This window comes from Lactuca serriola, chromosome 8 (assembly GCF_051521515.1).
Source record: "Lactuca serriola cultivar US96UC23 chromosome 8, Lser_US96UC23_V15, whole genome shotgun sequence".
NCBI lineage: Eukaryota > Viridiplantae > Streptophyta > Magnoliopsida > Asterales > Asteraceae > Lactuca > Lactuca serriola.
Genome location: NC_136415.1, coordinates 316,186,671 through 316,193,592, shown reverse-complemented (window position 1 = coordinate 316,193,592; position 6,922 = coordinate 316,186,671).

Here is a 6,922-nt window from a genome sequence, read left to right as displayed (position 1 = left end):
TCATAAAAACTGATACGAAAATACTCTCCCATCTTTTCAGATTTGAGAAACTTCTATCCATCTACCTAATTTGATTCTTCTTATTCGCTCTGCCTTACATTAGAATCTTTTCCAATGTCTCAGAATTACACTTAAGCTTGTAAGTATAATCATATTTACTAAGCTTTAGTAAACTATGACGAATAGTCTTATCAATCTTTTGTGGTGGACTTAATCAGTGCACAAGAATGTGTACTCGATCCCTTATTCCTTTACTTGAATCACACATCCATGTGACCGAGTAATTAGTCTTAATTTTTCCAATACTTGAAAGTTCTCATTCATCATGCTATACAACTTGCATGATTCCAAGTGTCGGTCCAATTGAAACTTGGGTGATGAGAATCTTTCATTATTTGGTAAGTTTAAACATTACCACAAATGAAAGAATCAATTTCATAGAAATCCATCTACGCCATCAGATTCAACATATTCTTTCTTTAAGTTTCTTCAATTTTCTTTGATTCTTAAAACATCACCATGTGACCCAGTCACATCATGTATCAAGAATCTCAGAATAGAAACTTAGCAGAGTTAGATAGTGGAATTTACCTGAAGTAGTGTCAAACTTATTGACATTAACATCCTTAGGTAAATTTGGCAGCTTTGCAACCAATGCCCCTTTCTTTGGCAATATAAACATATGAACCCTTTGATAATGGTACACAGGACTATCACAGACTTTGTTTTTCTCTTTACCATTTGGTCAACCGAGTTGACTATGGCTGATCCCTTTCCATTGGGAAGAGAATGCTTTCTTGGATTTCCTGTGTCACTATTGTCAATGTCCATCAAGTTTTAAGGAAGTTGATCTTAACAAATAGATAAGATCATTAAGGGTCTTGTCATAGTCTGTTTCATAGGTGTCCCAAAGGAACTCACTATGTGACTTAGAAAGTGATATAACCACCAACTTTCTCAAGACTTTGACACCCAACTCTCCCGGCTTGTCAATATGTGACTACATCTCCAAGATGAGACCACACCTAGACCTTGCCTTGCCAATAGGGCTTGAGTGACCTTAAACTTTTCAAGAACTTGTGGGTTAGGGAGAATAATTGGAGGAGGTGAATGAAGTATGATTTCCATGGGACATCATCTTCATTTAGGAAAGCTTGTTTCAAGAGATTTGGGAAGATCATAAATGTCTAAACCAGACATCTTTTGGGAGATATTCAAGATAGTTGATCTAAAGTCCTTAATATGACACCTAATATGAAATATTAAGGCTAGGACCCAACAAACTATTTTATAACTTAGATGAGGGATGCCATAATCCAAGCTATAAAATATTTGAAGGTAGGTGAATGACGATTCACCAATTTCCACCAAGATAAACGAAATGTATTATTAGGTTTTAATTGGTTTTGAAACTCCTAGATCTTTTAAGATTCATTGAACTGTTCAATGGCATGTTTCAATCTCGAGTGTGCCCTTCAGGTTTTGTGACTGGGATGCCGAGGATCACAAAACAAGGTGTGAAGTAAGCATGCAAATTACTTGGTACCCTTAAGTGTTTACCCCTCAATCGATGTGCCGGTTAACCACACACGCTCCATCGATACTATGATAAACATTAATTTACCCTTTGCGTACCTTGTTAAATACGAGTTAGTGTGTCGGTTAACTACACACGCTCCACTAACCGACTTAAACAAAGTGAAAAGTGTAATTTCATGGATTAGCACCTTATTCACATTTTCCTAAGTAACTAAGATTGGGTATTATTAATAGTTTAGTTACTTAGTATTTGTCATTAATACTTTTAATGAAAGGAGAATTATAGTCCTGTCAAACCCGTTCGGCTAACGACCCTCCACCAGTCAAGCAAGCGGTGGGTGAGAGTGCACACCCATTAAGTTGCCATTTTATAGGCAACAACCTTATACCCACCTTATAGATCGGCTTCGTGAATGAGGCGTACTAGCGGTAAGACTGAATTTACTCTTATACATACATATATATATATATATATATATATATATATATATATATATATATATTATTAACTTACAATATTATAAAGTATAAGGGTTGAATTTTAACTCTTTAAAATTCTAAGGGCTAACTTGGAATTAAAGTATTCATAAGAGAAAACTTTACAAATTCCAAAACTTGAGGGCAATTTTTGAAACTATTCAAAACTAATTAATTCCATAACTTATGTGTTTAAAGTAGTTTTAATCCAAAAACTCTTCAAGTTCCATAACTTGAGGACAAGTTATGGAAGACTTTAAACTAATGAAAAAAAATTAATTTTTCTTTATTTTATAACTTATGGAATTAATTAAGGTTACACTTTTTGTTTTTTTTATTATTTAATGAAGAGACTCTTGGTCGTCCATAACTCGAGGACAAATTATGAAGTCATAACACCATTTAATTAGAACTAGACTCTTCATTTTGTAACCTTTGCCAACTTTTATGAGTTTTATGAAACTTAAATGTGACTTTTCATATAACTTGAGGACAAGTTACAAAAACACATTTTAGAATCAACTCTTAGATTAATTTGGATTGAAAACAACTATTTCACTCAACTTTTCTATTAATCTAAGCAACTCATAAGAAAAAGATAATTCAAATCAAACTTTTTCATGTAATTAGTCTAAACCTTAAACTAATACAAAACATGAATCTATTGACAATTATCTTTAAAATTGGATTAGCATGAACATTAGCACATCAAAAACAAGTTTATAAGTTCGAAACATCTTAGGGTAATGTTCCTAGTCCAATTCCAGCCAAAAAAGTCGAATTTATGCTGTCTGGGGGTCCAACTCGTCGAGTGCATGAACCAACTCGGCGAGTTGGATCGATTTGATCACTTTTTAGGCAAGGACTCGCCGAGTCTCCTGATGGACTCGCCGAGTCTGATGATTGGACAACAAAAATTTCGATTTTTTAAGCAGTTTTGCAAGTATAACAAGAAAACAAGCCTAGGCTCTGATACCACTGTTGGGTTTTGAGCATTCTAACACTCCTAAGTGTACATGTAACCCTAAATACCTTGGATCTCTGTTTTCTCTATTATACATGCAAATGAGAACTTTCCAAGGTATTACCCTAATCTAGCATATAAAATAATGAATATAACAAGATAGAATACATACCTCTTCCATGTAGAAAGTCTTCATGAAGCTTGAGTGCCAAGTGCCCCAAGTGTGACACCTCAAATGGTTCACACAACACCAAATACACTTGGAATAACTTGAGAGAAATCTACACTTCATGAAATCGGCTAGCCCTCTCTAGAATTATACTAGTCACTAATTTTGTCAAGAATAAGATCTTTATATAGTGTTACAATTAAGGTAAACCCTAATTGTCATGACTTTCCATTTCCTTGGATCCATGGGTTCAAATACACCATGGAGCATCCATGGACCATCCTATGGGTTTTAGCCCAACTTGATTATCCATGGAGCATTAGCCCACTATAAAAGTATAGATGATTTACACAATCAACCCATATATTTAATTAGTCTTCTTTTGATCACTTAATTAATCCTAGATTAATTCTTGATCCATACTAATTAAATAATCTTATTATTCTTATTATTAATATACTAGAACTTATAATATATTAATAACCATAAGTGTCTTATTTCTCTCATTATAGTCTATCCAAGTGCATGATGCCATGCAACCCAAATGGACCATGCCGGGTCGGGTCAAGTCTTACCAATTATAGTTATGGACTTAGACATTAATCCATCAAAATCTACCTAGTGAAAGAGTTTCCTCACTATCATTTTCATGAATCGGAGAGAAACCTTATGACACTTAGATTTAATGGTGTATGTGTTCTTATCCATGTGAATTGTCAAAACCATAGTCACAAGACAAGGATAATGACAAATCCAAACTCATATGGACAGAACTAAATCTAATTTCTTGCCACCTGGCAGCTCAAGGGCCTGCCATTGCTTCCAAGTTGTTATGCAACCAGTTGAGAACTCTCAGAACTCCAATACAAAACCAACTTTAACTGGAATGGGTAAATAATATGTTAACACGATAGGTTATAAACCTCAAGTCGTGGTCTAGTGACTAACAAAACTCTTGATTAGTTCTTGAATCTATCTTAAGATCCTTTTAAGACTCCCACCGACCTCTTGACATATAAGATTCTCTTTGTCAAGAACCATTCCTTGACAAAAACCAATATTCAAGAGTTAGTGCAGATTGTTATCAAGTTAAACACTTCTCACAATTGGTCTTAGTTGGTCTTTGTTTTATCCAAAACATCACAACTTACCAATTTCAAATATACAAGAGTAAGAACAAATTTTACTTTACATTTAACAAGTGTTTTAAACCTTTCTTAAGATTATGTCACTCAAGGCTGAATCTTGGAGTATGACTCTAAGATTTAATTTTGGAACGAAGTATAATTTATCTTTTGATCTAACCATTTCAATAATTCATGATTCCTCTCCTTAGTCAAACAAAATGAACTATGGTGTCCTCAGAGGATCAATTGTGACATGGTTTCATAATCACTAAGATAATCATAAAACAAGATACTCAAGTACTCTCCCATCTCTTCAAATTAGAGAAACTTTTATCTTTCTGCCTTATTTGATTCTTCTTACTCATTATGTATATCATTGAAACTTCTCCCATGATCCAGAACTATACTTAAACTTGTAAGTATAACCACATTTACTGAACTTTAGTAAATCATAATGAATAATCTTATCAACCTTGTGGTGGACCCGATCAGCGCACACCCAAGTGTATCCGATCCCTTTGTCCTTCACTTGATTCACATATACATGTGAACAAGGAATTAGACTTAATTTCCAAAATATATAAAAAAAATTCTCATGATCATACAATACAAGTTGCATGATTCCAAGTTTCTATCCAACTAAAACTTGGGTGATGAGAATCTTTCCTTATTTGGTAAATTATGACACTTCCACTAATGAAAGAATCAAATCCATTTACCCATATTGCTTATCAATGGAAACATATAATCAACATTTTTTTCACAAATGCCATTGTAAGGATACTTAAAATAAATAAAATCAAAACCATTTTTCTTTTATTTTAAAACTTCGCGGAAAAATTTATCCTTACAATCCATATGGAAAACTTGTTGTTATTTATTCCTAAGCAATATATCTTAACTCTTAAGTAACAACTCAAAATTTTGATCACCGAACCATGCGATCGAAATCCATCTTCGCGATCAGAATCAACATATACTTCCTTTAAGTTTCTTCACCTTTTCTTTGATTCTTAAAACATCAACATGTGACATCGTCACATTATGCAATAAGAATCTCAGAGTTGAAACTTAATAGAGTTAGACAATGGACTTTACCTGAAGTAGAATCAAACCTATTGACTTTACCATCCTTAAGATGTTTCAAGTAAATTTAGCAGCTTCGCAATCAATGTCTTTCCTTTGGCAACATAATCTTATGGACTCTTTGGAAACGTTACATAGGACTATCACAGACTTAACCTTTCTCTTTACCATTTGGTCAACCGAGTTGACTATGGCCGATCCCTTTCCATTGGGAAGAGAAGATTTTTCCTGGACCTCCAATGTCACCATTTTTCAATGTCCAAATAGGTTTGGAAAGTAGATCTTCCAATCCAATTTGCTTTACTAATGCTTCAAATCATTGTTCATTTAGCATGATCAAGCAAATAGGTAAGATCATCAAGGGTCTTGTCGCGACCTGTCATCAGGGAGTAACTGAAGAACCAAGTCAGCAACCAGCTACCTCGAGACTTCGACACCCGACTCTCCCGACTTGTCAATATGTGGCTTAGTCCCCATGATCTAAGCACATATAGACTTTGCTTGCCAATAGGGATTGAGTGACTTAGAACTTATCAAGTCTTAAAACTTGTGGGATAGGGAGATTTATTGGAGGAGGTGGATGAAGTGAAGTATGATTTCTAGTCCCACAAATGCCCAACAAATGGATTGATCTTTCACCTTGATTGCCATTTGGGATATCATCTTCATTAGGAAGCTTGTTCCTAAAGATTTGGGAAGACCATAGCTGTCTAAACTAGACGTCTATAATGGGAGAAATTCAAGTTAGTTGATTTAAAGTCCTTAATATAACACCCAATATGAAATATTAAGGCTAGGACCCAACAATCTATTTATAACTAGAAGAGGGATGCCGTAATCCAAATTATAAAATAGTTGAAGGTAGGTAAATGACGATTTACCAATTTCCACCATGAAAACAAAATATTTTATTATTAGGTTTTATTAGTTTTGAAATTCCTAGATCTTTTGAGATACATTGAACTTTTCAATGGCATGTTTGAATCTCGATTGTGCCCTCTCAATTTGTGACTGGGATGCCGAGGATCACAAACAAGGTGTGAATAACCATACAAATTGACTTGGTACCCTTGACAATATTACCTAATCGATGTGCCGGTTAACCACACACACTCCACTGATCTATAATAAAGCCAAGTTACCCTTTGCCACTCTTACTAGTCCATGTTAGTGTGCCGGTTAACCACACACGCTCCACTAACGACTTGGTAAGGTGCAAAGTGTAATTTTATGGGCTAGCACCTTTTCACATTTTCCTAAGTAACTAAGATTGGGAATTTATAAGTGTTTAGTTACATAGTATTTTTCATTATACTTTTAATGAAGGGAGAATTATGGTCCATTCCTGCCCATTCGGCTAACGACCCTCCACCAGTCAAGGAAGCGGTGGGTGAGAGTGGACACCCATTAAACTGCCATTTTATAGGCAGTAACCTTATACCCCCCTTATAGAACGGTTTCGTGAATGAGGCCTACTAATGGTAAGATTGACTTCCTCTTATACATATCTATATAATTAGAATTATATTAATAGTATAAGGGTTGAATTTTAAACTTTTT